This window comes from Hyperolius riggenbachi, chromosome 6, assembly GCF_040937935.1.
Source record: "Hyperolius riggenbachi isolate aHypRig1 chromosome 6, aHypRig1.pri, whole genome shotgun sequence".
NCBI classification, from domain to species: Eukaryota; Metazoa; Chordata; class Amphibia; order Anura; family Hyperoliidae; genus Hyperolius; species Hyperolius riggenbachi.
This window is the reverse complement of record NC_090651.1, coordinates 39,898,702-39,920,463: the sequence shown is the minus strand read 5'-3', so window position 1 is coordinate 39,920,463 and position 21,762 is coordinate 39,898,702. Positions and strand designations below refer to the sequence as shown.

At 45.0% G+C, this 21,762-nt stretch overlaps 1 long non-coding RNA gene across 1 annotated transcript in view; it reads left to right on the top strand.

Moving 5' to 3' along the window:
• Positions 1 to 19,703, top strand: part of LOC137522406 (uncharacterized) — an 81,023-nt gene extending 61,320 nt beyond the window's left edge. The window contains exon 3 of the long non-coding RNA XR_011022285.1: positions 17,698 to 19,703. This is a non-coding gene — a long non-coding RNA (uncharacterized lncRNA). The remainder of the gene's footprint in view (positions 1 to 17,697) is intronic.
• The last annotated feature ends 2,059 nt before the right edge of the window (positions 19,704 to 21,762 follow it).

Below are 21,762 nucleotides of genomic sequence, written 5' to 3'. Positions count from 1 at the left end.
GCTTTTGATAGAAACTTTGAGTGTGTCCTAAGAGTGCTTTTTTTGTGCCCACCTCATGTACATTTTTCTTCAGCCAGTTCACCACAGAATAGTGTCTTGGGGAGATGTGTGTTTGGCATATGAACAAGGTGGCCTGCCCACCTGGCTTGGGCTCTCTTCAGGAGGGTGTAGATACTTGGCAGATCAGCTTGAGAGAGGACATCTATGTCTGCAAACTTGTCCTGCCAGGTCATTTTCAGCAGCCTTCAGAAAGCAGTTCATGTGGAAGTGACTTAGCTTTTTAACAATACAGAAGTGTGGGCAGTACAACTGCCTTGTATACTTTCAGCTTTGTGGACTTTGAAAAACCTCTCCTCTCCCACACTGACTCCTGCAGGCATCCGAATGCAGAGCTTGCTTTGGAAATACGGGTGTCCTCCATGACAATATTTCCCGATCTAGACAGTGTGCTGCCAAGGTATGTAAAGTTGTCAGCTGACTTCACGTTTTCACCTTCAGTGGTGACAGTTGGTTCTGAATACATCTTCTCTGGCGTTGGTTGATACAAGACCTCTGTATTGTTGGCACTGACTGCTATGCCGAAATTTCTGCAAGCAGCGGAGAGGCAATTTATATTCTGACTTCATGTTTTTACTTTCAGTGGTGACAGTTGGGTCTAAATACAACTACACTGGCATTGATTGATACAAGACTTATGTCTTGTTCTTGTGTGCAAAGCTTTGTTTATGTATACAATTGTTGTGTAGAGGTCCCTGTTTTGTTCCGTGAACTTTTCCTGAAGTTTCCGAGCTGCAAATATCATGTCCACTGTCCCTCTGCCCTCTCTGAAGCCACACTGACTTTCTGGTAGTTGTCCATATTCCAGGTGTTGATTTAGGGGGACCCTGGCAAGGATTTTGACAACAATGACCAGGAAAGATGTCCCTCTGTGATTGTCACATGACTGCCTGTTTCCCTTTCTCTTGTAAAGATGGACAATGGAGGCACCCTTGAACTCTTGAGGAAGAATTTCTTGTTGCCTCATAGTCTGGAAGAGCTTGGTGTAACATGACTGATCCCCCTGCCTTGTACATTTCTGCTGAGATGGACTCAGAGCCTGATTATTCCAGTGGATACTCGAAAGGTTCCAGTCTGTTTCTGGTAGGCCACAGAGTAGGGTATTACAGTAATCAAGACAAGACATGAATGGAGCATGTACAAGCATTTGACTAGTTATCAGAACGTTTTTTAGACCAGTGATTCAGAATTTAAAACAATGATTTAAAACGTGTAAAGTGAACCTGAAGAGAAAAAAAAACGCTTCAAATGAGTACTTACCTCACCAATCCAGCCCTGGGACCACCAAAATCTCTTTGATAAGACCTTGTCAAAGAGTGTGTGAGGCCATGCTCCTATTTGTGAATGAGCCTGGCCCCCTCATGGAGCTGATGGGGCTAAGCTTTTTCTGCCCAGCGGGCTCTATGCTACTGTGCAGACACAAGGTGCCCTTCACCTGCACAGTGCAATTTGAGAGCAGCTCGCAAGCTTCCAGAGGGCCCAATACTGCATCAGTGGTCAGGAGGAGGCCCCTGGAGCAGTGGCATAACTGCAATTCATTGGGGCACACCAGCGAAACTGATGGGGCCCACCAAATTTTCACACCCCTTCCCTCGCCTCCCCTTGGTGCCCTTCACGGCTATGAGGCCCATGCTAAGCATTTGAGTGAACCTAACTTGCCTAATCTCCATGCTCCCCTCCAGTGACTGACTAAGCATTACCTTGTACTCATACTGTGCCGTGTGATCTGGTTTTCTATTATTCCTGTATTGTCATATTGCTGTATGTCACCTCTAAATATTGTCTGTAACCTAAATTAATGTCCAGTGCTGCGTAATATGTTGGCGCTTTATAAATACAATAAATAATAATAATAATAATAATCTCACAAGCGTGAGAAAAAAAGCGTGGCCTTCTTGTTCTTTACACCCATAACAAGTGTAGCCACCAGGCCCGGATTTACCTCACAGGAGCCTATAGGCACAGATGTCCCGACACCTTAGACTTCGCCCTCCACGGACCTACAACCCCCCGTCAAACTGCACCATAAATGTGCTGGCTATCCCAGCGGTCACTTCACCCTTACTACCCTTGCCATTCATAGGCAGCTACAGGTGTCCCTTTAGGTAGCATTAGGTAGCCAGAAATACCCACAGTATTAAGAAGCTAGTGGTGCCCCACCAGTGGAATGCTGAGAGCTGGGTGAGTAACCTCTCATTTACGCTCTGCTCAGGACTTTGCATAGGGAAGGAGGGAGGGAGGGATGGAAGCAGTAGAGAAGGGGAGTGAGCCGCCTTTCCTTCATCAGACGCCTGTAGGCACGTAGCCACAACAACACCTAATCGGACATAAAGTCCCCTATATATCGGAGGTAGAGAAGATTAGTAGTTGGGGGCCCCCTTGCGATTGCAGAGGTTGCTCCCCTCTAGTTACACTCCCTCCCTGCTATGGGGGATCCAGATGCTTTCCTTCAACCAAGGTAAGTATGTAACTTTTTGTTTTTTTAATTATAGGTTTATTGTAAAACCAGATTATCAGAATGGCAAACCAGCACCTGGCATATCCATAAGGAAGTCAACCATGGCGCCTAACATGTACTTTTCAGTTCAGGTTTCCTCAAAAAAATATATAAATAAAGAGGTAATGAATCCATTATCAGCAATTATTCAATACAGTGCTAAAAAAAAGCCTTTGTGAATATTATTTGGTCTAATTCTCTGTTAGCATAAAGCTTGCATATTTGGGCACTACTGATCTAGCATTGTGCTTTGGAAAGGTCACTGTCATTTATAACAAAAACAAGGGAGACTAAAGGTCATTCTCAGTAAAATGATCTCATGTTGCAGTCTCCACCAAAAGTCAGAGTATCATTTAATATACATGAATCATGAGTCAACAAATTAACCTCGGTAACAAAGGTTGTAACATGTTTCTAATAGAAGAGAGGCGGGTAGAGAAAGGAACCTGCGCTCGTGTTCAGAGGGGGGCAGCGATAGTGTAACGGAAATAAATTTGTATTGATCCAAATTACGGCATAGTCATTTTCTAAGCGCCCCGTAGCCGTCACTTAATTCCGTGATCTCCATCGGCCCTTTCTAACAGAGGGCAAATGGGCACTTTCATTTTCTTGCAAAGTCAGAATGAATTGATGTCAATGGGGGATGAAAAACGGCTGTTCAGAGTGACAAATATTAACAGCAATAATAATCACAACAGTAATAATAATACTATTTTTTGTTATGTATTGTTTCTAGCACTAAAGCTAGTAATATAGTTGTTATAATTGATAGTTTTAATATAATAATAATAATAATTATTATTATTATTAGTGTGTCCAGTGTTACACCTGCTGCCTTGACTGAAAACATTTTGCAAGCTTTGAGCTTTGCTTTATCATTGCAACTTGCAATATAGATCTCTAACATTACAAAAGCCAAGTCTCTAAAAGGGAACCTCAAGTGAGAGGCATATATGCCATATTTATTTCCTCTACAGTCCCTCTACAGTCTAATCATTTTTATTTTTTCAAGCATTTCCCATACCCGAGATTTCTGCCTAGGATGTTTGGATACAAATGTCTGATAGCTGTGGTCTACACCCTGCCCAATCCACCCTGCATTCCTTGACCCCATCTTATGTACTGACATTACGTACGTGAGATGGGATCATGGAGTACAGGTGCCACCAGCAATAGCAGGAAGACACTACAGGAGGTGCACAGCTGCTAGATGAGCTGCTTCCACCCTCACCCTCAACTGGGGGAGGACCCAGAAGGCAGACGGGAAGGACCCAGCAGGCAGACAGGAAGGACCAAGCAGGCGGGGAAGGAGGAGGACCCATCAGGCGGAGGCAGCGCAACTTGGACAATTTTTCCAATAGATTTCATGCTCTATTGTCTGTCTGCAGTGGAAATAGATCCTTCTCTGTTTAGATTCAATCAGAGAGGAATCTATCAAATGTTCAAACTGCTATAGCCCCCCGAAATTTGCGACAATGATTGTCGCTATTCTTGAGGGTAAGGGAGGAGAGAGGTATTGCCTGCTCAAAACGCCCACCGGGGGTATTCTTGCAGGCTTTCCACAGCTGCCATTTGGCAGCTGTCTCTCCCTGGCCATGCCCCCTGCTGATCTCAAAACTACCTGTGTCCCCTGGCTTGGGGGAGCAGAGCGTGCCAGTGGTGCAATGATCAGGGATTCTACCTGTGTGTAAATCGCTTTGTCTCATATCTATATCTGACTATGGGGAGTGAGGCTGACTTGTACAGGGGGGAATATCTGGCTACTGTGGGGGGAGCTATACTGGGGAGGGAGCTTATACGTTAGTCAATAACTTTTTCCTGGTTTCTGAGGGAAAGGCTTATACGCGGGTCAGCTTATATGTGAGTATATATGGTAATCAGCTCTGCTGAGACACTAATTGGTTCACCCGTGAATATTTGTGTTTTTCTGCAAAACAAGCATTGTTGGTGGTACTTGAGGGCAGGGTTTGGAAGACAGTTTTTTTTTTTTTATGTACGTCGGGGAACAACACAAATAGAACAATAAATCAATGGAGTTTACCATAGCAGCACTACATGCTTCTCATTTCTGTGGCTGAAGTTACATTTGTTTTGATGGTTTATTATGGCTTTTTGTTAAAAATGTTTTATTTGGTTTATATATTACGCTGGGTTTAACGACATTTGAAAGTTATGTTTCAAGAGACATCAGCAAACAGTAAAAAAGAAAATACTCTATTTAATAACAAGTGTCTCCATTACGTGCATGTTTGTATTTGACAAGCCAACAACAGCACTAATGGCTAATTCCTCTAAAGCTCTCATTTTCTAGTTTAAAGGACCACAGACCTGTCACACTTGTCTTTTCTGTCCTAGTTACTTTTCTCTGTAGTCTCAGTTACGCAAGAAGGGGACATTTACAACTTCACAGAAGAATTCAGCAAATATCCAGCATACAAAATTGCCCGCTGAATAGCTATTCTCATTTTAAAAGCATTGTTCTACAGCGAAAAGGTAAACACAGCTCAAGCAGTAAATCAATATCTGCCAAAAAAAGACAAATGAAACGGTTGTAAAGTGATAAACTGCGTGCTTAAAAAGTGCATTTTTGCTGGGCGATAAGGGCCTTGCATGCCACATTATAAAGATCACAAACTCTGCAGAAAAAGCATTGTCATGTCATCTAAAGGATCACTCCGACTCTAAATAAGATTAATCAATACAGCTCATTATATTAGTGTGTAGATACAAGGGATTTACTAAAGGTGGTTATACATGAGGCGATCACTATAATCGAATCGGATGAAAATCGATGCTGTTGCTGCCAAATGCATGCCTGATTAACGGTGCGACCGCTTTCAGGCCGACATTCCGCAAGATGTCGGGCCAACTTGCGTGGTGAAATGCGTGGCGATTATGGCGAGCAATATCAGGACGGGCAACGAGCATGACAAAGCTCCCTGATGCTGTCCCCCCAATGTGCCAAAACCACCCACCCTCCCCCGTGCCATGTGCTCTATACATTACCTGTCCGTATCTGCCGCTTTCCCGCTGCTGTCTCCAGGCACAGTCCTTGGTCCATACATGCCCCACATGGTTGCCAGAGAAACATGGGTGCATGTGTGACGTCACATGCACACCCATTTTATTCCAGCAACCACGTGGGGCACATGTATGGATAAAGGACAACAGCGGAAGACAAGTGGAGGCCAAGGAAAGGTAAAGTATTGGGCACTGGGGGGGTACATTGCACATTGGCGGGGACAGCATCAGGCTGGTGAGGCGGTCGGATGTGGCACACAAGGCCGATTCTGGATCAGTTTCAGCGTGAAATTGATCAGGAATCGGCCTGCGGTGTATGCGCAGCCGACAGATCTCTTGGCTGCATCTGCCCAGATGTATGGCTACCTTAACCACCCTGGCGTTCTATTAAGATCGCCAGGGCGGCTGCGGGAGGTTTTTTTTTTAATAAAAAATAAACTATTTCATGCAGCCAGCCAACTTTGGCTGCATGAAAGCCCACTAGAGGGCGCTCCCGACGCATTCTTCTGATCGCCTCCGGCAATCAGAAGTAACAAGGAAGGCTGCAATGAGCAGCCTTCCTTGTTTGGCTTTCCTCGTCGCCATGGCGACGAGCGGAGTGACGTCATGGACGTCAGCCGACGTCCTGACGTCAGCCGCCTCCGATCCAGCCCTTAGCTCTGGCCTGAACTATTTGTTCCGGCTGCGCAGGGCTCGGGCGGCTGAGGGGACCCTCTTTCGCCGCTGCACGCGGCAGATAGCCGCTCTGCGGCGGCGATCAGGTAGCACACGCGGCTGGCAAAGTGCCGGCTGCGTGTGCTGCTTTTTATTTTATCAAAATCGGCCCAGCAGGGCCTGAGTGGCAGCCTCCGGCGGTGATGGACGAGCTGAGCTCGTCCATACCGCTAAGATGGTTAATGCTTGCCAGACATTATCGAAGGTCATAAGAAATCTTGCAAACCTGAACTTTCATGATGAGTAAAAACGTCTAATTTTTATTCACATTTTCAAAAAATTAAACTTTTTGGGAAATTTTCATAATTTTTGTGAAAATTGTGAATGCATTGAAATCAATGGGAGAAAGGGAAAAAAAACTAACTTTTGTGAGGTATCTATTGGTGCATTTGGTTTGAAAATGACCCTTATTCCTGGTACACAGCATGCAATTTCCTGTCAGATAGAACAGTTGAATCAATTATTTCCGACAGGTCCTATCTGATTTCCGATCATTTTTCCAGTCGATTTTCCGATAACTTCTATACAAAATCGATCAGATCGCACCTGTCGGAAATAATTGATTCTACCTATCTATCAGATGGGAAATTGCACTGAGTGTATTAAACACTAGGGTTATGGGAGCTTGTTGCAGCCATGCTGAACCGATACCAGTGCCAAAAAGGGCATCAGAAGATAGCAAAAGGTGTAAAGTGTCTCTACATCAGTCTCTACATAGCGGCCCACAGTGATAAATTAAATAAATTGAACTGAATGCCATACTGCTTCCAATTTTTCTCCTAGAAGGTTTTATGCTGTAATTGATCTTTAACCCTCTGGGCGATACAATAGCATCGCCCAGGAGGGGGCGCAGCACTTTTTTTAAAATTTTTTATTTTTTTAAATCATGTAGCGAGCCCGGTGCTCGCTACATGATAGCCGCTGCGCAGCGGCATCCCCCCACCCACTCCGATCGCCTTCGGCGATCAGAGTAAGCAGGAAATCTCGTTCAGAATGGGATTTCCTGCTGGGCTTCCCTGGTCGCCATGGCGACGGAGCGGGATGACGTCACCGACGTCATGGACGTCGTGACGGGTAGCGGCGGATCGGCGGCTGCGTGTAACAAAAAAAAATGATGCAAATCGGCCCACCAGGGCCTGAGAACTCCTCCTGCGCGACATATCTCCTCCTGCGCGATTATCGCCCAGGAGGTTAAGAGCAGAGAAGAAATGTTGAGTTTCATACCACTTTGAGAAATAAATAATTTGATCAGAACAAGTGCCATTTAGCAAGCATGTTGCCTTCCTTAACCACTTGAGGACCAGAGGTTTATACCCCCCTAGTGACCAGGGCAATTTTTACAATTCAGGACTTCACACCTTTAACAGTTTATTGCTCGGTCATACAACCTTGCATCCAAATTCATTTTACCTCCTTTTTTTCTCACCAATAGAGCTTTCTTTTGGTGTTAATTGATTTGTAAAAATATGTCTCCCCACCCAATTGGCCCCACACTATGATACATACACTACAATATACATACCTAGACATATGCCTATGGTAGGGATTAGTTTGTGAGCCCCTCCGAGGGACAGTTAAATGACAAGGTTATACTCTGTACAGCGCTGCATAAGATGTTAGTGCTATATAAATGTTCTTTTGTTAATAAATAAAAAAACCGCCTGCCAGCACTGATCGGCCGCTGGCAGGCTGATCACTGGGGCCTCGCTGTTTACAGTGATGGAAGCTCCCATTAAATCACACTCATTGCGAGATGACGCTATATGGCATCGTGGCAGTCGGCAAGAGGTGAAACTGGATTACAGTAACATGTTTTCTTGCTTGTGTATCAGTCTGGGACTTTTGGGTGACTTTGGCTGTACTCAGTGGTGCAGAGATCACCATAGCAGCTATGGGGAGCGTAGCCAAGCGGTAGCGGGTGTAAGTAGATGGTGACAGTAAGGGGTTACGCAGCGAGTCTCAAGGAGACCCCTGAGGTGCAGAGTAGCAAGCAGAACAAAGTTAATAAGTAATTCATCTCTCCAAACTTGGGCTCACATCTGACTACCTACTGTGGGGCCCACCTAATACTGGGCGAAACCTCTGGCTACCTATACTGGGGGATACTACCTAATACTGGGGGTCTCCTCTGGCCAACAATACTAAGGAGTTACCTGGGGGTCCCTAATACTGGAATTACCTCTGGTTACCTATTTTGGGTGGCTATCTAATATTGCAGGTACCTCTGGCTACCTAATACTGGAGGGGACACTTCAGAGTGCCTAAAATTGGTGCATGTTTGGGAGGTATGGGCACAAAGTTGCCCTATACATTTTTGTGGGGAGGCCCCAACTAAAATGTTGCCATGAGGCTCCATGATTTCTAGCTACAACGCCCCATACCAACACCACCACCCTTCCCGGCGTTGCTCAAATAAAGCAACAACATATCACGTCTATATACCTGTTCATGCTTGCTAAACTATACATTGGCCTCAATTCACTAAGCTTATCTCCTGTCTTTAATAACATTTCTAGAGTTGTTACCATGGTGATAAGGCATGTAGTATTCAGGAAACATTTTACCTCAGGCAAACCTAAAGTTAACTCTTCTGTCTTTAAAGAGAAACTGAAGCGAGTATAAAACTCGCTTCTTCTCTTTTATATAGCAGGGGCATGTGTGCCCCTGCTAATCCGCCGCAATACCGCCGCACAACGGGGGTCCCTTCACCCGCAAACCCACCCCAGTCCAGAGCGGAATCTCTTCCGCATAGAGGCAGGGCTAACCGCCGCAGCCCTGCCTCATGCGCGTCTATCAGACGCGTACCTCCGCCTCTCCCCCGCCCCTCTCAGTCTTCCTTCACTGAGAGGGGCGGGGGAGAGGCGGCGATGCGCGTCTGATAGACGCGCTGAGAGGCAGGGCTGCAGCCGTTAGCCCTGCCTCTCGGAGCAGCAAAATCTACGACCAATTTGGTCGTTGATTTTGTGGGGGTGGGTTTGGGGGGTAAGGGACCCCCGTTGTGCGGCGGTATTGCGGCGGTTTAGCAGGGACACACATGCCCCTGCTATATATGAGACAAGAAGCGAGATTTTTACTCGCTTCAGTGTCTCTTTAAGTTAACTCTCCAATCCTTAAAATAACTCCAGAGTTAAAGACAGGCTGTTAATTAACTGCGTGTGAAAATAGCTACAGAGGAGGTAAATTACCTACAGAGGAGGTAAATTAACTACAGAGGAGGTAACTTAAGGAATGAAGAGATAAGATAACTCTCTCACTATGTGGAGGTAAGTTTTCTCTTGCCTTATTATCTCCAGAATGATCTTAGTGAATTGAGGCCTTTGTGTTCTGCATTGTTTCCTGAGCAGCAGTCAAATAGGAGCTTTTTATTTTCTTTGTACCGGTGGTAAAATATTGCCAAGCTTTTAAGGTGAGGACAATAAGTCTAATTGGTCTATGAGAGGCTGAAAGCTCCGGAGCTGAATAGCTCAGAAGAAAGGTGATTTTCTCATGTTTGTAGTTACATTACCGCTTTACCTTCATTTTCAAAGTTCATTATTTTCTCTTTTATATTTTCATATCACCTGCAAACAAGTGACTGTGCTAAGACTTTCATTCAGTATGTGAGAAGAGCTATACAGTATGATCAACTATGCAACCCAGCTGCGGAAAATAATCCCTTTGTGAACACGAGGCCTTAGTCTTCATTTACAACTCCAACCTGGCCTGCTCAAATTAATTTGATTGCCGGTGTATTCCTCCTCCACTCTTCCACATCGGCGGAGCTGGATCATCCGGTATGCTTAGAAGACCAATCGGAATCGGTGTTCTCACCTCAGCCCAGGGTCGATTCAAGCTACACTGGGGCCATAAGGAAAAAGTAACCTGGGAGACCCCCTGGCTTCCCCCACATAGCTTATTCACTCCCAGGGCCCCAGAGCCAGCTGCTGCCCTCTTAAATTTCCCCTCCTCCTTAAGTTTTATTTGGTCCCTGGTGCCCCTTAAAGAGGAACTCCAGTGAACATTTTACTGTTGGCAGGTGATGTAGCTGCTGCATGTTTTTTGGCAGTTGGAAATAGCTGTAAACAGTTATTTCCCACAAAAGTTTGAACTTTTCTTGTGGGAGGGGTTACTTGTGGGAGGGGTTTCACCACAATATCAGTTATACAGCGCCCCCTGATGGTCTGTTTGTGAAAAGGAATAGATTTCTCATGTAAAAGGGGGTATCAGCTACTAATTGGGATAAAGTTCAATTGTTGGTCGGAGTTTCTCTTTAAAGAGACACTGAAGCAAAAATAAACTTATGATATAATGATTTGTATGTGTAGTACAGCTATATATAGTTATAAACATCCAATGGCAGGCCTCGTTTTTTCACCGATTTTCCCATTCTCACGCAACCTGCATCCCACACCTCCACCCCATGTTCTCAGTGCATCTGATGACCATATAGAGTCTCTCTTTATAGTAAACTTCAAGGGACCAGGCAAAGTACTTTACTATATTGGAAGTTTACTATATCAAAAATAGTCATACCCAAACAAATAAAGTATACCATAGTACTATTAACTCAGTCAATAATTGGGAGTCATTTTTTTTCTTTTCAATGTGCAAGCAAGCACAGACTGCATGAAAACTAGATCAGAATAATAATGTAGCAGCTTGAATAGGAAGTATAGGTATCACCAGTTCATGCAGGTACCACTAGTGTGCTCACGTGTCTGTGCAGCCTGAATGATACTGTTGTGTTGCAGCCATGCACAAGCATGTCACCGCAAGTTCAGACAATAGGCAATTCCCTCAGTAATCAGGCAGCAGCTTACACTGGAAGCCTAGGTCTCACCAGTACATGCAGCTTGCAGTCATTAGCCCATGCATAAACTGGGGCTTTTGAGGTAATCCAAGCAGACCCAGAGTAGCGAGCAGGCTACAAGTGGCTGTGGGTCTCTGACTGATGTATGATGCATGCGCCCACCTATTTGCCACTATAGCCAGATACAGAATACTGCAGGTGCCAAAAAAACAGGTTCACTAAAACCGAAGTTCCATTTAATCTGGGCTTACTATATCAGGCATTACTCTCAAATACTTATAATGGGGCTTGGCCAGGACCTGGACATTTAGTATACCATATCAGAGTTTACTATAATGAGATTGTGACATACTCAAGACAGTGTATCCATTTTGTCTACACATCATGTCTACTGTGTGTGAAAATATAAGCAGGTTGTGGAATACCACCTTCTGTAAGCGGTATACATTTGCATTCCATTTCCTTTGTAGACTGTTGTAAGGTTGTTTGAATATAACACCTAGCCAGCGCCCATCCATTAGCCTACTAGAATGAGGAAACAGGGCATTAGTCCTTTAGAGTGTAAGCACGCAAGGGCAGGACTCTCTCACCCTTTTGTTTTGGATTTTGTTACACATTTATTCATATTAACCTTCCTGGCGGTAAGCCCGAGCTAAGCTCGGGCTATGCCGCGCAGGAGGATTTCTCAGGCCCTGCTGGGCCGATTTGCATAATTTTTTTTTGGTACACGCAGCTAGCACTTTGCTAGCTGCGTGTACTGCCCGATGCCCCCCCCCCCCCCCAGACCCCATGCACTGCCTGGCCAATCAGTGCCAGACAGCGCTGAGAGGTGGATCGGGACTCCCTTTGACGTCACGACGCCATTGACGTCATCCCACCCGTCGCCATGGCGATCGAAGAGGGTGGGGGGATGCCGCTGCACAGCGGCTGTCATGTAGCTAGCGCTAGGCTAGCTACATGATTTAAAAAAGAAAAATTTAAAAAAAATAGTGCTGCGCTGCCCCCTGGTGGTTTTAATTGAACGCCAGAAGGGTTAATACAATTCTGCACATTGTATTTTGTACACTGGTGTATACCATTGTTTGTATTATTTTGTACGCTGTGTTTGTTTTTTTACTTTGTACAGCGCCACAGAATATGTTCACCCTTTATAAATCAACAATAATAATAATAATAATTAGTCAGTGTTAAACTGGTCATATGCAAACACCTTAATAGGAAACTGATGTGAACGTCAGCCTTAGTGCATGCAGATTGACAGCAGTGCATGAAATTGTCATAATTGACATAGACACGGACAAATCTCCTTTAGTACAGGAATTTGTGTGTGTATGGTGTCTAGCAGTATCGTTCACAGTTGACTGCTAGTGGTGGCTGAGTCTTGCAGAGTGTGGTTAAGGGTGACGCCCTTGTTCTAGCTTAAAGAGGAACTCCAGTGAAACTAATGTAATAAAAAAAAGTGCTTAATTTTTACAATAATTATGTATACATGATTTAGTCAGTTATTGCTCATTGTAAAATATTTCCTCTCCCTGATTTACAGTCAGACATTTATCACATGGTGACATTTTTACTGCTGGCAGGTGATGTCACTGGAAGGAGATGCTGTTTGCATTTTTGGCAGTTGGAAACAGCTGTTATTTCATACAATGCAACAAGGGTCTCACAGTGTGATGTCAGTACCTTTGTGCTGTGAGGCGCTGACATCACACTGTGGGAGGGGTTTTGCCACAGAATCAGCCATACAGAGCCCCCTGTTGATCCGATTGAGAAAAGGAATAGATTTCTCATGGGAAAGGGGGTATCAGCTACTGATTGGGATGAAGTTCAATTCTTGGTTATGGTTTCTCTTTAAATAAAGCTGCTCCTTCTCTCGAGTTGGTCAAAAACCATCAAGACCTGTCTCTGCAGGCTTGCCGTGGGGCCGGATCCTGGTAGAGATTATACTGTAGTGGGAATAAACTGGGCAGCAAATCTATTGTAACCATAGAGACAACTCCTGAGCCACAGAAGAGCCTCTGTGGCTGCTAATGGAACTTGCTAACATTACCGATTACCAGTCCCTGTTGTTTTATCAGGTCTGCCTGTCCCTCGTCCGGAATTCATTTGCACGCTTCCAATAGGCCCCTATCAGCCATCGTTTCTCGCTCACTTCAACAACTTCATTAATTTTAGTAGAAGACAAGATGGTCTGCTGGGAGAATTTAAAAGGGAACTAATCAATCTAATTAACTCTAATTGATTAAGTTAATAATTTATCAATTAGGTCCCAAGACTTAACTGTTTGGGTTCTGGAATGTGCCCTAGTTTGTTTTGTTAACTGTTGAACACAGATATTCATTAGCCCGGCACTACAAGAGTGCAGAACGCAACTTACAATAGACTCTGTCGTTCAATTAAAGGCAAATGCCGGACACAGAGCTAAATATACAGGCGAAAAACAAAATATGTGAAATGTCCATTGTTATTTTCATCAGCTAGCCCCAAGAGTCTGATAGATCCAGGCAGCCCAGCCAATTAGCATATCAAGTAGCTTAACTGAAGCTTTCTCTATTGCACCCTGGAAAATGTAAGAAGATATATAAATCCTGATTGGACAGCAAGGGGCAGAACCATTCTCCTCCTCATTTATTCAGTCAACTCTTCGTGACCACATATACTTCTGAACGCCAGATCATTTTGTCAATCACTACGTCTTTCAGCTGTTGCATAGGCATGTTCATAGCTTCACATATACTGTCTAACCATCTTGACCTCTAGCATTCCTGAGAATCCCCCATGAAGAGATGGACTAGTCCAAAACCTGTCGCTTCTGTCAGATTTCTACTACAGGTAGTCGCCGGTTAACAAACGAGATAGGGACTGTAGGTTCGTTCTTAAACTAAATCTGTTTTTAAGTTGGAACACTGCCATCTCTGTCCCCTGTATCTCCTCTGTGCCCCCCTGTGCCTCCAGTGTCCCCCTCTGTGCCATATCTGTCCCCTGTACCTCCTCTGTGCCCCCCTGTGCCTCCAGTGTCTCCCTCTGCCCTCTGTACCTGCTTATACAAGGTTAAAAGCCATTTTTTCTTTGAATTTTTTAAAATAGATTTTCTCAAAAACTACAAGTCCAATTTGAAATTTGTTTTACTTGTTTCCATGGAAACACAGAATCCATGCATTTCTCTTCGGCAGGTCGTTCGTAAGTCAGGCGTTTGTAAGTCGGGGACTACCTGTACTTGCTGTAAGTGACTGCAACATAAGAGAAAAGTAATTTATGTCTCATTTTACTCTGGGAGAAATGTACTTCTTATTTGTATGTGTTTGTACATATTTTACATCTTACAATTTTTCGTCAGAGTGTCCCTTTAAGTTCCCCATGCTCTGTACACATGCTGCTGCTCTATCCAAAGTCAACTGTAGCAGGGATGCCTGCAGATATTCTGGTGTCTCAACTTGTACCTGTCCCCAGACACTGCACCGGCCCTGGTCTGAGGGGGGATTCTGGGCAGCCCCCTCCGGCTTTTGTCTATGAACTGCGGTGATAAGACAATACTTCACAAGTAGCAGGGATGTCTGCAGATATTCTGGTGTTTAGATGCTTTCCTTGCGTTGAAAGACATTCATGGCTACAATTACTAGGTAATTCCCAGTGGTGTTGATCCAGGGATTTTATCTGATTGCCATCTGGAGTCAGGAAGGATTTTTCCCTTTTGGGGCTAATTGGACCATGCCTTGTAAGGGTTTTTCGCCTTCCTCTGGATCAACAGGGATATGTGAGGGAGCAGGCTGGTGTTGTACTTTGTTCTCTGGTTGAACTCGATGGACGTATGTCTTTTTTCAACCCAAATAACTATGTAACTAAGTAACCAAGCCCCACTAGGAAAGTATATGGGACTAAAAGAGGCCGAAAAGCCCTCCTACTCAAAAGCAATGCGCAGTGTGATTTGCCTTCTTAAAGTAGAAGGTATTTGAGACAATTCAGCTTTAAGTGAACACCTGTGGTTACCCACAATGCACCGCTACTGAACATGCAAGTTATCCCTTTATGTCCCTGAAGCCAGGATTGCATCCAGAACCGCTGGTTTACAGCAAGCCTATAGCTTTACATTTTACAGAGCTACTATAAGGCTCTGCAGAAGCACTAAATGGATGGATCCTTCCCCACTGAATCAGGTCCTCACGCGCTTTGGTTCCTGCTGGCCTAGCATGTGCCCCAGCTAATAGTGTAGATAAGGCAGTGACTCCAATAGCCCATGCTAGAAACATAGCCCGACTAGCGGCTGCTTATTCCTGCTTGGCTCGGAATGCCAGTATGGGACCCTCGGACACATGGTGTAGGTAGCGCTTGACAGGCCAAAGCCATGCACATAGCCGCGTAAACTCCACCCACCTACGTGTTTCACATCACTATTGGATGCTTCATCAGCTTTCAGCTAAGTCCAAAGAAGGCTTATCAGCTGAAAGCTTGCTTTTTATTTACCTCTAAGTTTGCCAGTAAATGGTATCATCCTGATTCAAAACTTCTTGCTTTTTTAAAACTTTTACTGATGGCTAACACGATACAATACTCTATTTCTTTGGATAAATGATTGGAAGTGTGTGCTACATTTGGCATTGCTGCCTGCTTTGTTTCACACACAGGCCGATAACCAGAAAGTTTCTCCTCATGTTGCCCTGAGAATTCCATTGCTTTCCTCTGTCCTTATTATTCACCTCAAATGGCACCATCTCCCGGCACCAACATCTCCCCGTGCTAACAACCCTGAGTACTGGGCAGCTGCTCAGAACTTACACTTTACACACAACCCTCCCCTATTCACTCTGGAATGAGCTGTGCTGCCAGTGATGTCACAGACATTATAAACTGTGTATTCATGCTTTCCTGCAGTCCAAGTACTTTATGATCCTTGTGAGGCTTCTAGTTAATATTACTGTAAAGACCTATGTAGAAGTCCACCATTACAAAATGATTTTCAGATGCGCGTGTGGATACGTGTGTGTGTGTGCGTGTGTGTGTCTGTGGGTACGTGTGTGTCTGTGCGTACGTGTGTGTGTCTGTGCGTCTGTGTGTACGTGTGTGTCTGTGTGTCTGTGCGTACGTGTGTGTCTGTGCGTGTGTGTGTCTGTGCGTGTGTGTGACTGTGCGTACGTGTGTGTCTGTGCGTCTGTGTGTACGTGTGTGTGTCTGTGCGTACGTGTGTGACTGTGCGTGTGTCTGTCTGTGCGTACGTGTGTGTCTGTGCGTGTGTGTGTCTGTGCGTACGTGTGCGTCTGTGCGTACGTGTGTGTCTGTGCGTGTGTGTGTGTGCGTACGTGTGTGTCTGTGCGTCTGTGTGTACGTGTGTGTCTGTGCGTACGTGTGTGTCTGTGCGTGTGTGTGTCTGTGCGTACATGTATGTCTGTGTGTACGTGTGTGTCTGTGAGTACGTGTGTGACTGTGCGTGTATGTGTCTGTGTGTACGTGTGTACGTGTGTGTCTGTGCGTGTGTGTGTCTGTGCGTACGTGTGCGTCTTTGCGTACGTGTGTGTCTGTGTGTCTGTGCGTACGTGTGTGTCTGTGTGTGTGTGTCTGTGCGTACGTGTGTGTCTGTGCGTCTGTGTGTACGGTGTGTGTCTGTGTGTGTGTGTGTCTGTGCGTACATGCGTGTGTGTGTCCTTGTGTGTCTGTGTGTATTCTTTAAAAACATTTATCTCAATTTTGTATGGAGATAAGCATTAGGATGTATCTTTACTTTTCACATCACTATGACTTACTGCCAAAATGAATTGTAAGTCCTGTCTAAAGTTTTATCTGAAGCATTAGTACACACATGCAAGAATTGTCACCCATTGGGAATCAGGAAACAATCTATTGGGCAACAATTTGGGGAATGATGCTATATAGGCACATCCCTAGCCTTGAAGAGACTCAGAAATGAGTCTCACTACAGTTTTTTTACTTACCCGGGGCTTCCTCCAGCCCCATAAGCATGGCTGTGTCCCTCGCCATCCTCCTACGATGTCCCGTTTAGCCGCGGTGAGCCCCGGTAAGCGACGCAGTGACTTCAGCGGTGGACCTTCTGCGCATGCACAAATGCAGATGGCCCTGGCTGACGTCACTCAGTCAGACTGAGCTGCTTACCGGGTGTTGACTGCGGGAGAATGGCGGCACTGAGGAGGACAGTGAGGGACACATCCATTATGGGGCTGGAGGAAGCCCCGGGTAAATAAAAAACTGCAGTGAGACTCATCTCTGAGTCTCAAGGTGGGCTCAAAAAATAAATGATAAGTTGGTTGGCTGAGGAATTTTCAAGTGGTATCAAAGTAAGACTTGGTAATGGAAGTTCTGTAGGATCGGCCGCCACTCAAGTTCTCCTACTCTGTCCACTGTCTTCTTTAGGCAGGTGATTGGTAGACTCTCTGGAAGTTCTTCCGTTGATCTGCCTGTATTGTTGCACCCATGTGATTAAATAATATGGTGGGTCCTGTGTGAGCATAAGAGACATAAATTCACATTCTACATATCAAAGGCCATTTCTTTTCCTACATTTATTAAAGTAGCGATAGTGAGAATGCAAATGAAGCCGCCTTTGATATCTCGGAGCCTTTTGATGTGAAACACACTAAAATGTATATTTGTTTTTATCATTTTTTCATAGAGAATATAATGACGTTCTTTGAAGCTCTTGCCTGCCAGTAACCTGGAGTAAAAGTGGAGAATTTCAAACGACGGTTCCAGGTGTTGTCCAGCAGGGGACGTTATCTCCGAGATATGCCATCCCTCAGCACGGATTGAGATAAGCTTTTAAGTCAAAAACAGCTAAGAGGGGAGATTTGCAATTCAGAACGGCTTAACAGCTGATTATGAGTGAGCAAGAAGATGGAAAAGCAACGTTTTCAAATACTTCCTCGTGAGTTTTTGTGGATTTTAATTTCAGGTGTGAACTGAAAGAGGAAGCAGGAAAAAGATTCAACTGAATTCAATCATGTCAAGTCAGGTTACCTGGAGTCCAGGTTATTTTTTCATGTATTGATATAGTGTTGATGTATTTGCATTACAGACTAAAGGCTTGTACAAACTTGCAACTTTTCCGCCCAACTATTCCCCGAACTCATCTGTTGGGCATGTGTACAAGAGGCAAATGACTAGAGACAAGAGACTGATAAGAGGGGGTTTGTCCGATTCAAGCGGTGGATCAACTGATCAACTATTGTGCAGGTTGGCCACGTGTGTACAAGTAGTTTGAACGACTTGTGTTTTTTTGAATGTGGATATGGCACACGCACAGTTTACTTAGTCAGTGCATGTGTACGTTCTAGGTAGGCAGAGAAGAGTAAAGTTCCAGCACTCAACAAGAAATGCAACAGGGGGCTGGGCTAGGCTGTGCTATGCTGCAAACTGTGAGGATATAGGTCCCTCTAGGCTGCGTGCTCCGGCAGAAATGAAGTGGTAGACTTGTGAGCATGGAGAGAGGAGGCAGAGCCAGCACTGCAGTTGGGGTTCTTTATTTGTAAAAGAATAAACACTCACAGTTATGTAGTAGCCAGATGTCAAGGCAGGTTAAGTGGGCGCCAGGTCTGAGATCCCCTGCGGACGTCCGTTTCGCGCTAACAGCGCTTGTTCACCGCTGTGGGGAAGTTGGGGGCGGGCTGCATCAGCGTGGGTTACATACCCACGTCACGGCGGCACTTCCGCCTGCATCTGCTAGCCACGCCCCCCGTTGCCATGTCAGTCCATGACGCTCACTCGCCCTGCGGACAGGACGGAAAGCGTCCATGTTCCCCGGCACCTAAACTGCCATTCCCCATCCAGTTTTGGCACCTAAAGGTCAGGTTTTGGCACCTAAACTGCCATTCCCCATCCAGTTTTGGCACCTAAAGGTCAGGTTTTGGCACCTAAACTGCCATTCCCCATCCAGTTTTGGCGCCTAAAGGTCAGGTTTTGGTGCCTAAACTGCCATTACGTATCCAAATTTTGCTGCCTTTTTAAGCATTCAACAAACTGCGCATGGGGCAAGAGACCCGTCTGCCCCCCCCTAGATCCGTCCCTGACCATTGGCAACTGTTTTTCACTGATGCACCTCACCGGAGAAGGTGAACTGACACCTGTAAAGAGTAATGAATTACGATGATACCATGAGGTCATAGCCCCCAGTAGGTCTCCAACAGTAGTTAGCAAGAACATGAAGGGCCATAGCATGAGATGTTCTCTGATCTGTACGCTGTAGTGGAACTCTACTGAAACTATTTTTCTCAGGCACCCCAAATTTCCAGCTGTAGCCGGTATTTTCTTAATTTAATACAGGTGCCTATGGCAGCACAAAAATTTCCCTGGCGCCACTTGTCCCTTAATTGTCCATTTCAGATCCCCCTCCATTTTCTTATTAAAATCAATCAAATCTGATTGGCTGTTTGTGGCTCCACCCAGGTGTGCAGGTGAGACATGAGACCCCAGAACATATCATCCCAGGTAGTAAGGGATCTGTATACCAAGTTTCCTTGAAATCAGTCAAGGAGTTTTTGAGTGATGGCGGCACACACACATACACACATAAGTCCGATGTTATATGTATAGATTTAGAACAAACATATTTTACTTTAGCCCTATAAGCATGTATGATTTGCTGGAAAAATAAAAGTTGTATCAATCCAAGACATCAAAAGAAAAAAAAAAGCATGCAAATAAAATTACAGTGTACAAAATGGCATAAGCTTTTGTAATGTGTCCTAGAATGTTTCCATTTCACAAATTGAAGGTCGGGGAAAAATATTCAGTGTTTCTCTGAAAATAAGTCCTTCCCTGAAAATAAGCCCTAGCCTGTATACCAGTAGAAAATTGGACCCTATGTTAGTGTATGGGGAGGTGTGCAGTCTCTTACTGCACCTCCCTTGTGGATGCACCCCCCTCGGTTCACCTGTAAATGGTTGCAGTATCCCAACATGATGGGCGCCCTTTGACCCAGTCACCGCACATTCTCTGTACGCTGGGTCTCCTCCATGACCGCACTCCCCTTCCCTCATAATTAATGTGCACGTGTGCTGATGCTTCCCCGCCGCACATTCATTATGACGAGGGGAGTGCGGTCATGAAGCCGACAAGGCATGCATCACATGTGCGGCAACTGGGTCAAAGGGTGCCGACCATGTTAGGATACTGGAATCGTTTACAGGTGAACCGAGGGGGACCCAGCCACAAGGGAGATGTTGTAAGAGACTGCACACCACCCCATACACTAACATAGGGTCAGATTTTATATCCTGCAAAAATACAAGCCCTTGCTGAAAATAAGCCCTAGCACATCTTTTGGAGGTAAAATCAGAGCCGTTTCTCTCATGAAGCAAGGCTAAAACATTTGCATCAGGTGCAGAAAATACAGGGGTAGCATGTTTGTACTGTGTTTGCACTAACAGAATACAGTCAAAGTGGGAGGAGAAGTAAGAGAAGAGTGAGGTAAAGAGGTCATCACTGGGGAAAAGCAGCTTGTTGTGCTGTGTGAGGAGTCTGTCAGTGAGTGAGGAAGGGGGAGGCAGGAGAGCAACAGTGTTTCATTTGTGCAATAAATAAATTCGAATTCTACTACCTTTTGTGTGTGAGTCATCGCACCAGGTAAGACGTATCACGCTTACCTTTGACATATCTATGTTGTGCTGTATACTCTGAGTCATAAGGGAGCCTCCCACAGTGTTTTGTACGTTTCATTTGACTTGCACAGCAGAAAAGAGGAGGTGGCACCGCTGTCCTGACTGAGGAGGAATGGAGTGGCTGAGGGTGAGCAGTTTGTTTGTCACTGACCCACCACAGCCAGCCAGTGTGCTATTGTGTTGAGCTGCAACATGTGATGTGAGAACATTAAATGAAGCAGAGTAAACATCCTCACAAGTTTGACAGCAAAAAGTCTAGAAACGGCCCCTGGTAAAATTAATATAAGACACTGTAGACAGGGAAACACTGTAGCTTATTAATTTCTAATTAAAGGAAAGCCCCGTCATACCCTGTCATGCTACTGGGCCATAGGAAGAACAAAAGGAACAATGCAGCTGTCAACACTGTGTGGTTGAATGAGGAAAGGTTCTGTTGTATTCTCTTTCATAACCCAATTCCAGCAAAGCCTTTCCTGCATTGGCTAGATGAAAACAATTTGGATGGGGTCCCACATTGCTCTGAGCCCCATAATTGTAGGATAAAACTGTATAAATGCTACTGATGATGGATATGTTGCTGGTTTCTTTGGGGAGCCACACATCCTCGGATAGAATGGTATTGATAAATTACCCCTTCTTTCAACGAGGGGAAGTTGTTATGAGATAAAAATGATTTCCGAGGGATGTCAGGAACAGGTCAAATAATGTGTTCTTTGGAAAAAATATGCGCCCAGCTCCTGCTTATGTGCTACAGAAATGTTATTATTACACATTTCATAAGCACACGGCCAAAGATTGCAGGAGAGCGATGAAAAACTGAACCAACAGTTGCCTATTGGTAAACGAAAACGTAAAACTCTGCCGTAAGTGTGATGTAGAGAGTTGAGCTGTGTGCAGGAACAATGGCAGGAGCTTTTCCTGAGTTGGGAGCTGCATGTACTATAGGCCAATCTCAGAGAAAAAAAAGGGGGAGGGTAATATGTGGGAAAAGCAAAAGTTAATATAATAAAGTAAATTTATGACACATGGATTAACGATAAAAAAAACACATATATCCAGGCACATTGCCTCTAGTTGGGACA